This window comes from Mesocricetus auratus, unplaced genomic scaffold (assembly GCF_017639785.1).
Source record: "Mesocricetus auratus isolate SY011 unplaced genomic scaffold, BCM_Maur_2.0 Super-Scaffold_4256, whole genome shotgun sequence".
Classification (NCBI taxonomy): domain Eukaryota; kingdom Metazoa; phylum Chordata; class Mammalia; order Rodentia; family Cricetidae; genus Mesocricetus; species Mesocricetus auratus.
Window position 1 is genome coordinate 60453729 of NW_024429182.1, and position 16593 is coordinate 60470321.

General features: G+C 50.5%; 1 protein-coding gene across 15 annotated transcripts in view; it reads right to left on the bottom strand.

Moving 5' to 3' along the window:
* Positions 1 to 16593, bottom strand: part of Jakmip3 (Janus kinase and microtubule interacting protein 3) — a 133567-nt gene that overhangs the window by 4057 nt on the left and 112917 nt on the right. The window contains exon 24 of one of the 15 annotated variants that reach the window (XM_040752234.1): positions 9747 to 14989. The exons of the other annotated variants lie outside the window; for them this stretch is intronic. The gene's annotated coding sequence lies outside the window, so the exon portion shown is untranslated. Of the gene's footprint in view, positions 1 to 9746; positions 14990 to 16593 lie in introns of those variants that run through there. 15 annotated transcript variants of the gene reach the window in all.

Sequence of the window (16593 nt, forward strand, 5' to 3'; positions counted from 1 at the left end):
CCAAGCCCAAGCAAGCCTCTGAAAATATACTATCCTCCCTCCATCTACTCCCTTTCTGGATGCTAGTTCAGCTTCAGCTCAAGATTCCAGTCAGATATAGCCTGGCATTGGTGGTGCACGCCTTTAATCCCAGCACTTGGGAGGCACAGGCAGATGGATCTCTGTGAGTTCGAGGCCAGCAAGGTCTACAGAGCGAATTCCAGGACAGCCTCTAAGACCATACAGAGAAACCCTGTCTCGAAAAACCAAAAAAAAAAATAGTAAAAAAAAAAAAGTGAGTTCGAGACCAGCCTGGACTACCAAGCGAGTTCCAGGACAACCTCCAAAGCCACAGAGAAACCCTGTCTCGAAAAACAAAAAACAAAAACAAAAACAAAAAAAGATTCCAGTCAGATTGGAGCCATGCAGGGCACAGGATAAGCAAGAGTAAAGCCATCTTGTGTGAGTGGTCTCGGTATCTGGGGCTCTTCCGTGTCACAAGCAACTGCTGGCCCAGTACTAGCTCAGACCCCCAACTCCTCACTCACAAGTGCCTCTGTAGTCAGGAAGGCTGAAGCTACTACTTTCCTGCCCACAGCCTGGAGTTGGGAATGCAACTTCTGCTCAGACCACACAAACGATCAGACTATAGCAGGCCCTGCCTTCCCTCTGGAACTTAGTGGACCAGGTTGGGTGCCCAAACAAGCAAACCTCTGAAAAACCTGGAACTGTGCATCTCAGGTGGATTCCCCCAGGGGAAATGCTGCCTAAGTGTGGCTGTGTTTCCCTTCTGTGGAGAGTATGCTCCACAGAAACCTCATGGGAAGGGAAGAGCACAGAAATTTGCTCATGGCCCTGTGACCCTGCCTGAGCTTCCCACTCCCCTGTGCGGATGAAGCTGTGCGTCCAGTGACACAGCTGTGATGAAGACTCAGCCACAGAGGGACAACATGTCAAGTCCTGTGAGTCCTAGTGAGCTGTCCAGCATGGGGGTGATCTTGGTGACCCTAGAACATTCCACTTCCTCTGCCCCTGGGAAACACAGTGGGCCATGAGGTTGTGGTCAGACAGGACATGGTCCTTAGCCACTGTGAGTATAGTCGTTTGTTGGTTTTCTCTCTCATTCAGTGTTTATCTAGGTGTATCAGGAGCTATACTAAGGACTCCACAGCAACCACTGTAGGCACAGGCTGCCGCTTACCTCCTCAAGAGCTCGCGGTTTACAAAGGAGAGCAAGAGGAACCGGAGGAGCAGCACACAGGGGAGATGCTGTCTGCAGAGGGTACAGAGTACTCCTGGGAGTCCCCTGCCAGCTCCATGCCCTTTGAAGTAGAGACTGTGAGGTCAATGCCTGCCTCAGGGCAATGTGATGTGTTTAAAGAAGGCCAGCACCAGGGCCACAGCCTGTCCTCTCTTTGGTGAGCGAGCAGCTAATGAAACTTCAGTACTGGGTTGCAGTGAGACTGGGGATACTCTTTGAGTTGGTAACACATCCAGGGGTCAGCTTGTGGAATCAAAATGGGTAGAGTGGGGTGGGGGTGAGGGGAGGATGGTAACAACAGGGTTTTCCCTGATCCCGCCCCTGCACTTGCCATGGGGAGCTCAGCCAGCAGGCATGCGGACTCAGGCTTCTTGAGCTGCAGAAACAACAGCCATGGGTAGCGCAAGAAATGGCCCTGGCATATGGATGGGGAAGCAGCATGCTGATTTATGTCAAAACAGAGTCAGGGAGCGGCCCTGCCGCCTGTGTTTGGATTGAGAACTTCCACAGGCTCTCAGCTGTTGGGAAACAGTAAGCTGTTGGCACGGGAGAGGAACACCTTCCTGGGTCCCCAAGAGTGCAGCTTGGATCAAACTCAACTGCTGCAGATGGGAATGCTGGAAAAAAAGCTGGGGGCCCAAGGCCTCAGTCAGAATGCAAAGACAAACAGAGCTCCCATCTGGGGCGCCCACTGGGAAGGCTGGGACCCTGCAGCCCCCAAACACTATGCTCCAGGGCTCCCAAAGCAATCGACCAGAGACAGCAGAGGACGGGCTAAAAGCAGAATCTTCCCGATGAGCTCTGCTTGCTCAGTCACATTAGCCAAACACACTCAGCCCAGACAGAACCAAGCGCTATACAAGGCCATTTTGGAGCCAAAGTCTCGTTCCCCATGGTTTAATTTGGGATAATATCAAGGAATAGACAACCTGATCAGACAGTGACTTAGCATCTTTTTCCTTTCTCACAGCCACTCCATCTAAACCCCTGGGCTAGCAGAAGGGACCAGTTCCCCAGCTGTCCTCAGCCTCCCCCTTCCTGCAGCCTCAGGTCAGTCCAGCCCCTCACCTGAGATCAAGAAAATGGACTTGACTGCTTTGCAATACTGGCCACTCTCTGGGGCTTCCCAAGGATGCTGACAACAGTGTGTACGACCCTTGGCAGCTCTCCAAAGCCCTAAGAGCCCCGCCTTGGAAACGGGAAGGGGGGCGGGGTGGTCTCAGGTCTCCTTGCTTTGATATCTGCCAGCTGGCCTGCACAGCTGCGGATCCTGCACTGGCCAGGCCTCTCACTGCTCTGAAACTCACTTCCCTGACTCTCCTGAGCAGGGCTCAGCTTGATCCCTGGCTCAAGCTCCCTTTGAAGCTCCTTCTCCCTTTGAAGCATTTAAGTTGCCACTGCAGGACTGGGAACAGAGCTCAGCCCTCTCGGCCCCTCCTCCTGGAGCTCCAGCTTGAAGGCAGCAGACTGGGGAGGTGTGTCTCAGCCTCTGGGGTCAGATGAGCCAACCTCTGTGATCAGCCTGCTCTGTGTATCTTCAGAGGGTTGTTTTCCATAGAGGACCAGGCTCACCTTGGGGTCCCTGATGTCCTCTTTGCTAAGCTCCAGGAAACAGTTGTGACTGCCTCTGGGACCCCAGTGCTTTGAGGACCCAATTCAAGATTCCGAGTGACACTTTGTTTAGGTGGGAATTCATCTTTGAACCATCCCTCGGAGGGAGGGCAGGCAAGAAAGGCTTGGGCTCAGGGAGAAGGCTGGGCCACAACCTGGGACCCAGAGGGCCTCATGTTTCCATTGCTCCCACCCAAAGCTCACCATGGGGAGGCTCTAGTGATCTCTCTTTTGTCCCATCCTCCAGGGGAGGCCCTGCATGAGACAGAGAGAGGGCGGGTTGCTGCTACAGAGTGCTGCACCCCAGGCACCAAGGCAAGGAGGCAAGCAGAGGCTGGAGGTAGACAGGAAAGCCCAGCACCAGGCAGGAAGAGGCTGGAGGTAGACAGAGAGCCACGCACCAGGCAGGAAGAGGCTGGAGGTAGACAGGAAAGCCCAGCACCAGGCAGGAAGAGGCTGGAGGTAGACAGGAAAGCCCAGCACCAGGCAGGAAGAGGCTGGAGGTAGACAGAGAGCCACGCACCAGGCAGGAAGAGGGATCTGTGCTTCCTGCGTCGTGCTATGCCCTGGGCTCACTTCAGCACTACAGGCTACACTGTGATCGTGCCTAAAGACTTTGAACCAGAGACTCGTGAAAGAGGGCACACAAGGGTCTCTGCACACTGCCCTTCCATGCCTGGGAGGAAGGTGTGCATGCAGTCCAACATCCCAGAACCTTCGCAGCCACCGCTGTTTTCTGCCTGGGGTTTCTCAGTTGCTTTGTGATCCTTCAGGCCTTAGGAGCAGCCGCTGAGTCCTCCTGTCCTCTTTGTTTACAGGAGACTCCAGATCCTCTGCAGACAGAGGCAGCAAAAGGCTGGTGTCGAGCCCAGAGAGCCAGGGCTCTGATGGGTGCAGCCCAAATCCACTAGAACCCAAAGAACACCCCTCTGGGCCCCACACCGGGCAGGAAGGGTGATTTGCGCTGTGGAAATGGTGTTGTGTCCTAGGCTTACTCTAACACACCAGGGTGCACAGTACTCTCATCTAAAGGCTTGGAGCCAGAGTCCCAGTGCCATAGCTCCTGAGTTCTGGAGAGCAGGGCCAGCTGAGTGACATGACTAGGAGCATCACAGTTCCCCCTCCTACCCTGTGAGCTCAGTCTGGAGATACAGAGCACCAGCCTGCCTAACTCAGGGCCCCACCTCAGCTCTTAGAGGGCTGTTAAAAGTGAGAGGCCTTCCCTGGGTAAAGGCCAGGAGTCATTTCTGGGGCGGGGCCAGGCTAGATGCTTCCAGGGCTTTGTTCATGGTGGACAGATAGGCTAACGTCGGTGCCGCTTAAGGCTCTGCCTATGCTCCTGGTTGGATACTGAGCACATTGTTCAGCCTCCCTTCGCTGACTAGATACAGCTAACTCAATGGGTTGGTATGCACGCACACAACCAAATGCACAGGTGCTTACACACAGGGGCACACACATAATCAAATGCATAAGCAGGCATCCTGCATCCCTCCAAGGCACACGCAGGTGTGAGCACTTTCACCTGCTTCCCATTGGTTCTTGGGGTTCTTCTGTCTTGGGTGCAGGCAGCTGCACTCAGCTGACAGTGTGGGGGGGTGTCCTGCTCACGTTTCTGACACTGACCTGTCTAGCAATGACATCTCTTATTAATGGCCTCCCAGTCGTGCTATGAAAGGATCCATTATTGCGCAGACCAAGATGGTCACATTATAGATGGGCGGCAGCTGTCCCCCAGGCAAAAGCTCCTGAGGAAAGAGTGAATTAGACAAAGGAGCAGTAAGGGGGAGGGGATACCTTCGATTTCCCAGCAGTCGTCCCAGTCTGGGCTGAGATTTTGTGCAACACACCCAGAAACATTAGAGAGCTGTCTTTGCCAGAAAAAAAAACAAAGATTTTAAAAGACAGAGCATAAATAAAAGCATTTTAGTGGGGACCAATTGGAAAGGGGTCTGAAGTATTTCCTTGAGCTGGATATTGGTGTCACTTGACCCAGCATCTTCAGTCCTCAGTGGGTACCCAGAAGCCACACATACGCGCGTGCACACACACACACACACACACACGACTCCCCAAGAGCACCTCAACAGTGCTGCTTACAGTAAACCGCATGTAGGATCACGGGGTGAGAGGTAAATTCTTGCATGGTGGGAGTCACCCACGTCTAGGGATGTCTCTGGGTAACTTTTAGCACAATAACGTGACATGCAAAACCTACACGCCCCAGGTCTTTTATCCCAGGTCTTTTATAAAGACCGAGAACCAGTGAGAGCTATTTTCTTAGCAGCAGAAGAATCCTCGCCCAGGCTCTATGGGGGAAGGGCCAGGCCTGCGCCATATGTCAGAGCTGGGTGTTGGTTTATGTAATGGCTCCACAAAGGTCACAAATAGGAAAAGACCCAACACCAAGTACTGATTAGATCCTGCCGCTATTGTGTGTCAGGTCCCATAGCAGGGTGGGGAAGCCTAAGAGCCTGCCCCGGGAGCCAGGCAGAGACTAGACCCCCCTTAGGAGAGGCTGGAGGAAATTTTTCAAATATAGCAGCTGCCTTAGGAGGGGCCAGCCTCAAACTCAGTGTTCACACCTAGGGAACCATTGCTAAACTACTGCATCTTTTTATTTCTGGATGATACATACCAAGTAAGTAAGGAGATATGTTCCTTGGGTTAAAAGAGAGAATGTTACATATATACATTTTGTTTTACTTTATATCTGCACAATGCTCATGAACTATGAGTATATTCTGAGAGGAACAGTTTGTCCTTGTATTTAAGATGAACACTATCACTTTTGGCTGGCCCGGGTCACAGCACATTGGAGGCAGCCTGAGACTGTGCTCAGAAAAGCCTGCTCATTAGCATTCGGGGGCTGGATTCATGAGGAGCTGTAAATCTGAGGCTACTGACAGTTAATCTCACACTCCGTGAGCTTCCAGACCCAGAGCTGGAAGGAATGTGGTCCCTGGAGATCCAGTCCCAACCTCCAGGAACAAACGAGACCACGGAGTTTGTCTGAGCCAACAGGGAAGATGCCACCAGCAGCCTTATCCTGACTGCACCCCACTGTGGGCACAGAGTAGGGCACTCCAACCAGGATGTATCACCAACCGGGGGTTTATTCCAGCCAAGCAGATGGGCTAATCAGGGAGGGAAGGAGCTCTCTATTAGAGGTTCAGGGGACAAGACCACCCCTGAAAATTGAACTACCTTCATGATGCCTCCAACACAAAAGGAACTGGACATTTTGAAGGAAACAAGGAAAAAAACATCTGTGACTTAGAACAAGCCAGTGTTTTCTTTGGCCACACATCAAAAAGTTCACTACTAAAAAGTTGATACTTTTTTTAATGTGTGTGTATGTGTGTGTGTGTGTGTGTGTGAGTGCGCACACACATTCATGTTTATACGTGTGCAGGCACACACATGTGTACATACATGTAGGAGCCCAGAGGTTGACATTTGGTTCCTCCTCCATCACTGTCTACTTTATATGTTGAGGAAGGGTCTCTAATTGAACCCAGGGCTCCCAGATTCAGTCTAGCTAGTCAGCTTGCTCTGGGGATCCCTGTCTCTGACTTCCATCTTTAGAGGCCTCAAGAAGGTTGTCACACCAACTCAGTATTTATGTGGGAGCTGGGCTTGGAAACTCCAGTCCTAACTGTTATGTTTCAAACCGGGACAAAAGGTTGAGGTGCCATTTTTGTTTGTTTGTTTTTTAGGTTTTCCTATACAGGGTTTCTCTGTAACAATCCTGGCTGTCCTGTTAACTCGCTTTGTAGACCAGGCTGGCCTCAAACTCTCTAAGATCCATCTGTCTCTGCCTCCCTAGTGCTGGGTTAAGGAAGCCACCACTGCTCCAGCCCCCAGAAGTTGATTTAACACATCAAAGCAGACCTGGTGGCCAGGTTGTCCCTGCATCTCTCAGTCTCTGCCTGTTACAGGGCCCTCCTAGCTGGCGTGCCCTGCCCCCTACCCTGAGCTCTCCAGCCCAGGGGATTGGGCTGGTCTTCCCTATAGAATACAACCATTTTGTTACACACTCTTTCTGTCTCTGTGTACATTTGGGCCTCCTGGCTACTACACCTGGTTCCCCTCTCTCCCCTCCCTTCCCCTCTCCCCTCTCCCCTCTCCCCACATGGCACAGCTCAGTCTGGTCATAACCACCCTGGATTCTCCTAGATGTCCCTGTCCCTGCCTCTACCTATGCTCTCGCATAGTGCATCTAAAGTAGACCTCCTCCACCGTAACTAGGAACAGTCGTGTTTTAGTGTTTTCTTTTCATTCACTCCCGTTTGCACATTAAGTACTTTACCCGCTGAGCGGTTTGCTTGACCCCAGTTGGAAAGTTAGACTTCATCAAAATTACAAGCTCTATATCACGTGCTCCCAAGAGACTCAAGAGAAGCAAAGGACTGGAAGTGTTCATGGTGGCTAACACCCGTGACATCAGCACAGGAGGCCAGAGGAATGTGGTGAGTCCGAGGCTAGCCTGGGCTACGCAATGAGTGCCTGGACTTCACAGCAACTCTTACTTGTGTGCGCACATGTACAAACAGGTGTATGCGTACAGATGCATATTTACATGGATGTGCATGTGTGTGAGGAAGATCAGAAAGCAACCTCAGCTGTCATTCCTCAGGCGCCATCCACGTCTGTTTTCCAGATGAGCTTTTCATTGACCTGAAACTTGCCAAGTATGCTGGACTGGCCAGGCTGTGATTCCAGGGGTCCAACTGTCTCTGTCCCCACAGTGCTGTGGTTACAAAAATGCACCACAATGCTTGGCTTTTTTTTAAAATGTGGATTCTGGGAATCAAGCTCAAGTCCTCCTGTTTGCATGGCAAGCATTTTATCGAATGAGCCATCTCGCAATAAAGTCTTGTTAAAAAAAAAAGTCATGAGGATGATTTCTTTTTTCCATTGTATAGTTTTAGCTACTTTGTCAAAAAATCAAGTGTTCATAGGTGTGTGGGTTAAAATCAGGGTTTTCAATTCAGTTCCATTGGTCTACCTGCCTATTTTTGTGCCAGTACCAAGCTGTTTTCAGGACGATAGCTCTATGATAGAGCTTGAAATCAGGTATGATGATGCCTCCTGAAGTTCCTTTATTGTATAGGGTTGTTTTGGCTATCCTGGGCCTTTTGTTTTTCCATATAAAGTTGATTAATGTTCTTTCCAGGTCTGTGAAGAATTGTGCTGGAATTTTGATAGGGGTTGCATTGAAGTCCAAAGAATGGGAAAAGATATTCACTGACCCCACATCTGACAGAGGGCTAATCTCCAAAATTTACAAAGAACTTAAGAAGCAAGTCTCCAAAACACCAAAGGATCCAATCAAAAGGTGGGGTACAGAACTAAACACAGAATTCTCAATAGAGGAGGCTAAAATGGCCAAGAGACACTTAAGAAAGTGCTCAACATCCTTAGCCATCAGGGAAATGCAAATCAAAACAACTCTGAGATACCATCTTACTCCTGTCAGAATAGCTAAAATCAAAAACACCGAAGACAATTTATGCTGGAGAGGATGTGGAGAGAGGGGAACACTCCTACACTGCTGGTGGGAGTGCCAACTTGTACAGCCACTTTGGAAAGCAGTATGGAGATTCCTCAGGAAAATGGGAATCAATTTACCACAAGACCCAGCAATTCCACTCTTAGGCATATATCCAAAGGAGGCAAATTCATACAACAAGGGCATCTGCTCCACTATGTTCATAGCAGCATTATTTGTAATAGCCAGAACCTGGAAGCAACCTAGATGCCCCTCAACTGAACAGTGGATAGAGAAAATGTGGTACATTTACACAATGGAGTATTACTCAGCAGAAAAAAACAATGGAATCTTGAAATTCGCAGGTAAATGGATAGCACTGGAAGAAACCATCCTGAGTGAGGTAACCCAGTCACAAAAAGACAACCATGGTATGTACTCACTCATATATGGATTTTAAACATGGATTAGGAGAGTACCAGTCTGCACTTCCACTAACAGAGAGTCTGGGAAACAGGAAAGAACCTAAAAGATATACATGGTACCCAAGAGAAGAGAAATGAGGCAAGATCCTCTGAACAGATGGGGAACACGGCGAGGGGTGGGGGGAGGGGGACCTGGGAAATAGAGAGGGGGAGAAGTGGGAGAGTAGGACTTGGAGGAACAGGAAGGTCGACTGGGGGGGGTAGAATAGGGGGAAGAGGGAATCATGGGTTAAAAGACAGATCAGGCACCATTGTGACCTCTAGTGATCTAAATGGATGACACCAATTGGCAAGTTAAGCAATAGTGTTGAGACCACCCCGAATGCCTATTCCTGATAGTGAACTTGATGTCTATAACCATCCTGGAGCCTTCATCCAGTGACTGATGGAAGCAGTGGCAAACACCAAGTCAAATACTGAACAGAACCCAAGGAATCCAGCGACAGAGAGAGAGGAGCGAAGAGCAAATTGGCAAAGAATGGGCTGGCAAAACCAGCAGAGACAGCTGATCCGAACAGGGGAGAGCTTTTGGACCCCAGACCGACAGCTGGGAGGCCAGCATGGGACCGATCCAGACCCCCTGAATGTGAGAGTCAGTGAGGAGGCCTGGGCTACCTATGGGGTCCTGAGCAGTGGATCAGTGTTTATCCCTGGAGTACTAACAGACATCGTGTGTCCATAACACAAAGAGGGATGCTCTCTCTGCCTGGACTCTTAGGGAAGTGCCTGGACCCTACCCTGAACGAAATGATAGACTCTAGATATCCCCTATGCGGAAGGAATTGGCAATAGGGTGGGAGGATGGGGGGGGGTATGGTGGGGGGGTGCGGGAGGAGGGGAAGAAGAGGGAACTGGGATTGACAGGTAAAACAAGCTATTTAAAATTTTAATTAATTAATTAATTAATTAAAAAAGTCATGAGGAAATGCTTTTGAATTTTATATGTATATCTGATAAACAAATGTGTCTAGACTACATGGAAAAAAAAACTCTTAAAACAGTACATTAGGAGAGCACAACAACCCATTTCAAAAATGGCTGAAATAATAGGAAGGGGAATGTTGCCAAAGAAAATACATGGACAGAAATTCAACACTCAACACTGTTCTTCATTCAAAAAAATGCAAACTACAACCAAAATAAGATACTGCAAAACCAACCAGGCAAAGGCCCACAGAGTAGCAGGGTGCTGTCCTGCATTGCCAGTGGGAACACGAGCTGCAGTGCACAGCAGCATTGAGCTGTTTCCTGTAAAATTAAATGCATCAGCCCCACCATGGGTATTGACCTAAGAAGAATGAAGGCTTCTACCCTTTGAAACCTGCACACAAGTGCTCCGGCAGCTCTGCTCATAATTGCCCCAGAGCAGAAGTCACCCTGATGCCCTTAAGCTGGAGATGCTTCCGAGTAGAAAGGGATGCACTGGTCAGTCACAAAGCAATGCAGAGGAGAGCCAGATTCCAATGTGACCCTATTTGTATCACTTGAAATGGCAAAACTGAAGGGAGGAAACAGACCAGGGACACCAGGATGGACTGAGGGGCTCAATAGCAAAGGGTTAAGGAGGGGATCTGCCAAGATGGTGGTAAACTCTGTGTCATGCATGTGTCAAACCCCAGAGAACACTTACTGTACATCATAAGCAGTAAACACTATTACATGTAAAGTTTTTAAAAGTCAGAGTGTGGGGTGAAGAGAGTACAGGCTGTGACACAGGACCTCAGATGTGAGAAACAAAGCGTAACTGCCCTGGAGAGGGACGAGAGAGGACTCCCAGGCTATTGTGCTACCTTGTCTTATATCACCTTGACACAAGCTAGAGTCATCAGAGAGGAGGGAGCCTCAGTTGAGGAAACGCCTTATAGCCTAAGACTGTAGGGCATTTTCTTAGTGATCCATGGGTATGGCCCAGCCCGCGGTGAGTGGTGCTATTGCTGGGATTCCTAGGTTCCATAAGAAAGCTAAGCAGCCTTGAGGAGGAAGCCAGTAGCCAGCGCTCCTCCATGGCCTCCGCAGCGCTTGCGTTCAGGCTCCCGCCCTGCTTGAGTTCTTGTCCTGACATCCTGTGATGGTGTGGAAATGTGAGCCAAATTCTTTCCTCCCCAGGTTGCTTTAGTCACGGTGTTTCATCAAAGCGACAGTAACCCTGACAAGATAGTTATTTCGGAGAAAAACATTTCGCCTGGACACTGTAAGACCATGGACTACCAGAACAAAACACGTGCTGCATTCTAAGTAGTGAAGCTCTGTCTTAGTGACTCTGAGACGACTTCAGATATGCCAGAACTGAACTGTAAACAAGGGCATTGTGGATATAAGAGCCAGGCGCCCTGCCATTGTCAGAGCAAGAGGCTGGGAACAGGAAGAGCGAGGTTAGAGCAAATCTGGCATCGTTGGTCTGAACCTGGGGCTGTAGTTACGAACTCGTGGTGTTACAATAGCAACTGATGGATGATAGATGGAGAGATGGAAGGAGCTAGGTAACAACCGAGGGCTATGAAATGGGTGGAGACAAAAGTGACAGATAACTAACTGACGGATAGATGTAGTGGATAGGTAAACGCACAGTTTAGCATACATGATCCCTGCTGTGATGACAATGGGCTAAACCTCTGAAACTGTAAGCAAGCCCTCAATGCTTTCTTTTCTAAGAGTTGCCTTGGTCATGTGTCTCTTCACAGCAACAGAACAGTGACTTAGACACATGCTCTGCCCAAGAGAAGCTGGAGAATGAAGCTACCCCAGCAGCAAGCACATCCAGACCTAGACATCCTGGTTTCTTAGCCAGATTCACAGGCAGGGGCCCAGCACTCCTTGGAGAAGGGGTGGGTCTCAGGCCTAGCACAGGGACAATACAAGATGAGCCTGGAGCCCTTCATGGTAACAGGAAGTGTATAAGGAAGGAAGGGATATGGAGACAGGACAAGTGTCAATCTGAAAGAATACTTGAGGTTCAAGAAATGATATGATTGGCCTGGAGCTTGCAGAATCAATGAGACACAACGTTCCCATAAGAACATGGAAAAACTCGCTGTCAGGTGAGCAGGAGTTTGGGGGAGAAAAAGCAGATTTGTACTGTGTCAGTGTCTCTTCTCACTGTTTGCAAATATCACCCAGGGCTCCCACTTCAGGGAGCACACGATTCATCATGCTGGCCTCTGGGCCCCCTGTTGGGCGCATGAGGGTTCTCACTGTGCAGTGTCTCACCCCAAGCTAACCATGAGAAAGCACAAGGCACATCAGACGGAGGACACCACAAAATAACCCACATGTTAATATGAGCATGTCATGTCAGAAATGACAAGGGAACACTGGGAACTGATACCTTTGAGTGGAGAGATACAATGACTGATAGAGCCCGGGACCCAGGAACGGAACATCTTTTGCCAGAGGAAAACTGTCAAAGCTTGAGTCAGGTCTGGGGACTGGCTGTTTGGAACACGCCTCAAGATTATTGTGCATGATATTAACATCAGGAGAAGCCAGGGAAAGGGCACACGGAGACTCCCACAGCCAGATGCCATAACAAACAGCTGCTATCCCAGCACTTGGAAGGCAGAGGCAAGAGGACAGTGAGTTCAAGAGCAGCCTGACATGCATAGAAAGACAGACAGAAACCGTGGGTGAGATGGCTCAGCAGGGAAGGGCACTCGCTGCCGAGCCTGATGACCTGAGTTCACTTCCTAACTCATGCTCATATGACTGGAGGCAGCATTAGCTTGCAAGTTGACCTGTGACCTCCATACAGTGCCACAGCATGAAGAGCACACACGCACATGTGTGCCTACATACACATGTAATTTAAAAGTTAAAGCAACAAAACCTCTCTACGGCTATTTTTGCTGTTTTATATCTAAAAATCATTTCAAAATAAGAGCTTTTTGAAATCTCACTGGAGTGAATGGTGATTGGTGTTCAGTCAGAAAGCAGGTGACATTCTGCCACTGCCTTTACTGGGCCAGACACACATCAACCAGCAGTTCCCAGAGCGGCATCTGGGACAGAAACAGACACAGACCTTGGCTTTGTAGTCTTCAGGTAATAGGGGCCACGGGTTTTCCTGTGCCAGGAGCTGAGATTACAGCATAGGCTGGAGACTGACAACCATGGGAGGACTCAGGTAGGGGCCGGCATGGTGCTAACACCCACAGCCAGCGCCTGGCTTCCTCCCTTGGAGCCTCAGGAGTCAGGGCTCCGATCATCTTCCCTCTCTGGCCCGTGGGGCTCTGGGGGCTGCTGGGTAGGTTGCTGTTTGTTGCTGCCCCCCGGAAGTGCAGGCCTGTGGTGACTGTCCCTTGTTGAACCTCCAGGGCTAGCACCTCTGATACAATATCAGACTGCAGTTCCGTGAACCTTTCCTTACTGGTTGTATCTGAGCATCCGCTCTCTCTGATCAGGGGGAACGAGGGGAATGTTCATTTGCCCCCGTACCACACTGGGAATCAGTCCCTGCTCCAAGACTGCTGGTTCCTTTTATTGTATAATATGCAGCTCATGCAGCCAGCTTCAGAGAACCTCTGGCTCTGGCTCCTGGGCTGTTTTGTGGCTACCCAAGCTAAGGGGTACTCACAAGTTCTCACCTTCCTTCCCTCCACCGTGACCACTCTGACTTCAGCGTCCAGGGAGCAGGAGATGGTCTGAGTCGAGCCCGGACTCACAAAATGCTTTTGGGGGAAAGGGGCACTGATAGCTGTAGTTTGGACACAGAATATCCCCACAGACTCGTGTGGTCAGTCATGCTAGGTCACTAGCTAGTAGCAATCTTTTTGGTTGTTGTTGTTGGTGGTGGTGGTTTGTTTTGAAATACAGTGTCACTATGTTGCCCAAGCTAAGCTGAAACTTAATGTTTCTCCTGCCTCAGCCTCCTAAGTGCTGGGATTACAGGTCTATGCCATCACACCTGGTTGGTGGCACTATTTTGAGAGGGTCTAGAACCTTCAGGAGGTGGGTCCTAGCTGGAGGAAGAAGGCCATAGGGGATGGGCCCTTGGAAGTGTCTTGTCCCTGTTCCCCTTTGCCCCCCCCCATCGCTTCCTGTGTGTTCTGAGACGAGTAGCTCTGCCATCAGGATGTAGGCCTCATCACAGTCCCAGAGACCCAGAGTCAGCCACGAAGGACTGAGCCCTCTGAAATCTCGAAGCTGTTCCATGGGGTTATTTTGGTCACAGCAACACAAACATAACTAATGCACTGCCTATGGCTACTGATGTCCAGATAGGGAGAGGCACCTGTGAGGGGACCAGCCCTGCCTATGCCCCAGAACTCCTCACATCGCCCTGTTTTCCCTCCATTCTGGTTCTGTTTTTTTTTTGTTGTTGTTGTTAGCTTTCCACAAGCCAGAGTTATTTGAGTAGAGGGAATCACAACTGAGAAAAAGCTTGCTTCAGACTGGCCTATAGGCAAGCCTGTGGGGCATTTCTTAATCAGTGAAGGAGGTGGGAGGGCCCAGATCATTGTGGATGGTTCCGCCCCGAGGCAGGTGTCCTAGGGTATACCAGGTTGAGAGCTGGACGGGTGGCTCAGTGGTTAAGACACTGGCTGCTCTTCCAGAGGACCGAGACTTCCAGCGCCCACTCGGTGGCTCACAACCGTCATTACCACAGTTCCAGGGATCGAACATCCTGAGAGCATCAAGCATGCACTTTGTGCACACACACATATGCAGGTAAGACACATACACATTTTTTTTTAAAAAGGAGGAGGAAGGGAAAACAAAGAAAGGCTTAGCAAGCCAGGAGAACTGAGATAATAAACGACACCCTTCCATGGCCTCTGCATCAGCTCCGGCCTCCAGTTCCTGCCCTGCTTGAGCTCCTGCCCTGGCTTCCCCTGACTACAGGAAATAAAGGCAACTTTCCTCCCAAGTTGCTTTCAGTCATGGTGTTTAGCACAGCAATAGAAATTCTGACATCCTTCATGTGGGAACTGTTCAGACTTAAGGTGCAGTAACTCTGCAAACCCTAGAGGTTCACTTGCCCACAAGTGGAGGAAGGGTTGCACCCAATGGGACAGGCACAACCTGCCACCTAGGGGCCTCTCTAGGAATTTCGGGTTGTTGCCACTGGACGCCAGCATTGAGCCGAACTGTGTCTACTCTCCTCCACCCAGCTTCCACAGCCGTTAAGGTCAGGGACATGATGATCTGAGACTGGGATTGTTCCTGCCAAACAAGAGGAAAAACACCACAGTGACAGGGTGGGGTCGGGTACAAAAGGCACACAGCAGGGGCCTGAACCCTGGCAGCCTGTTGCTTAGTCGTGCAGGGTTTGCTTGTCGGAGCGCCCCCGTGTGGCTCATGTTGGCATTTTCTGTAGCGCTGAGCCAGGCCACCTACTGCTCCCTTCCAGAGCAAGCCTATGCGTCAGCTTTCTGACTGTGTCTATAGACACTAGAGGCCACAGAGACCACACACTGTCCTGCACAGGGCGGTCTGGCCCCACTGAAGGCCAGGGGATTATGTAAGGCATGCTTGTAAGAACATACACCCGAGTGTGATGTGAAAGATGAGTAAATCTCTCCTACCATCCTGCTGAACCGAAGGGCCTCACAATCTCACGCTGTTTTCACACAAGAGCATCTTTTTAGAACAAGGCTGACTCCTGGAATTCTCCTGCACAGCCCCACCAGGGGATATGGCCGTAGCCCCAGGGAGGGGCTTGGTGACAAGACCGTCTCGCTGAGTGGCTCACTGCACCACACGACAGCCAGCCAGCTCGCTCTCCACAGGGCATGCTAGCCTTGCTGGGCAACAGACATCCTTGCTGTGGAAGAGCGGCTCAGCGTAGAGGGCCCAGCCTACAGGGTCTCCCAGAGTGGAGAGACGTGGGAGAGATGGGCACAAGGCCAACACACAGGTGCTGAGCCTGATGAGGTGGGCGCTCAGGAGGAGGAGGAGGAGGGGCACATGCGCAGGAGAAAGCACTCATCAGCCATACAGCGTTTCTCTCTTGCTGCAGGTGGAAAGAGAGCTAGCCTCTACCACTCTGGGGCATGTGCTGGTCTCCACATGTGATGTGTCCACAGCTCCCATCCCTGCCTCCTTACTTCCTGCCCCCCCCCCATGCTCAGCAATAGGTTCCACCATGTTCCCTGGGGCTCTGCTCCATCAGTGGCAGGTCAGGTAACCTCACCACGTCTCCTTACAAGGAAACCACTATACAGTCCTAGGCGGTGGGATGTCTCTGTTGAACAGGCCATTCCAGAGCCAAATACCTCACTGCAGCCTGTAGGTAGCCCTGGGTATGAGGACCTGGGCCTGGGCCCTTCCCTAAGCTAGGCAAGCTTCATCCCTCAGAGGGAGCTGAAATCTGCTGCGGCAGGCCTCTTTGTCCCAAGAGATACACACACCCAGGCAGTGCCTGCCCAGTTCCCAAAGAGCCCCAGAGTGTCTCTGGGAAACCTGTTCTCAGTCATCTCTTCCCCACAAGCATCTTGCTTGATGCAACCCAGAGGGGACCAAACTCTTTTGATTTGCCACAGGATCATCCTGTCATGGGTATCTGTTCAAAACACAGTACAGCCAGGGCTGTCATTCCAGTTATTCAGAAGGCTGAGTCAGCAAGATCACCATGTTAACCCCTGGGGTATAGAATGAGTTCTGGACAGCTCAATGAGACACTGTTTGAAAATAAACACTAAAAAAGAAGGTTAGGGATATAGCTCTCAGGGGTAGAGAGTTTTCCTTCAATGCCCCAGGCCCTGGGATCATCCATGTTATGTGTGTAGTGGATGCCAAGTTCTAACCCACAGTGCAGCTGCTCTGCC